This window comes from Echinops telfairi, unplaced genomic scaffold (assembly GCF_000313985.2).
Source record: "Echinops telfairi isolate 266 unplaced genomic scaffold, ASM31398v2 ScPeMD7_7457;HRSCAF=8495, whole genome shotgun sequence".
NCBI classification, from domain to species: domain Eukaryota; kingdom Metazoa; phylum Chordata; class Mammalia; order Afrosoricida; family Tenrecidae; genus Echinops; species Echinops telfairi.
The window spans coordinates 16,502,140-16,503,245 of record NW_022111357.1 but is presented as its reverse complement, the minus strand read 5'-3'; positions in this window follow the sequence as shown (position 1 = coordinate 16,503,245).

Sequence of the window (1,106 nt, the reverse complement as noted above, 5' to 3'; positions counted from 1 at the left end):
ACTGTCTCCTTTCTCCCATGTTTCTGTTGTTTGTCCCCTTGGGTGGGTGGGGGAGTGTTTGTATGTCAATCATTGTGATTGGTTCCCCCTTTCTCCCCCTTCTACCTCCACCTTCTCTCTACCCTCATGGTATCGCTACTCTCGTTATTGGTCCGCAGGGGTTTATATGTCTCCTTTGATCTCGACTGCTGCTTCCATGAGCGCTGACTGTGGATACAAGCAAGATGAGATTCTCGACAACTTCGGTCTTGTCTCCATTCATCCTAGTGGTGCCTAGTGGTCTAGTTGTAGATTCTGCTCTTTACACTGAGTAGTAATCCGCACTGTAGATTGCATTCTTGGGTCTTCAACAGCACGTGCTCAAATCCTCACTTTCAGTGAGTAAGGTTGTGCCATGTGCATATCGCAGGTTGTTTATAAGCCTTCTTCCAATCCTGATGCCACATGCTTCTTCCTATAAACCAGCTTCTCTAATAATTTGCTCAGCATACATGTCGAATAAGTATGGTGAGAGGATACAAACTTAACAACACACCTTTGCTGATTTTAAACCATGCAGTGTTTCCTTATTCTGTTTGCACCGCTGACTCTTGATCCATGTATAAGCTGCACGCGAGCACAATGAAGTGCTCTGGAATCCCCATTCCTCTCAAGGTTCTCCATAGTTTGTTATGAGCCACACAGCTGAATGCCTTGGCATAAGCAACAAAACACAAGTAAATGTCTTTCTGCTTTCAGTCAAGATCCATCTGGCATCAGCATGATCTACCTTGTTCCACATCCTCGTCTGAATCTGGTCTGAAATTCTGGCAATTCTCTGTCAATGTACTGCTGGAACCATTGTTAGATGATCTTCAGCAAAATTTTACCAGCATGTGATATTGATGATACTGCTCTATCATGTGAGCATTCTGTTGAGTTGCCTTTCTTTGGAATGGGTACAAATATGGATCTTTTCCAGGCAGCTGGCCAAATAGCTTTTTTCTAAATTTCCTGGAATGGACAAGTGCAGCTTCTTGAAACATTTCAAATGGTATTCCATCAATTCTTGGAGTCTTGTTTTTGTCTCATGCTTTCAGTGCATTTGAAAGAAATACACATTTATT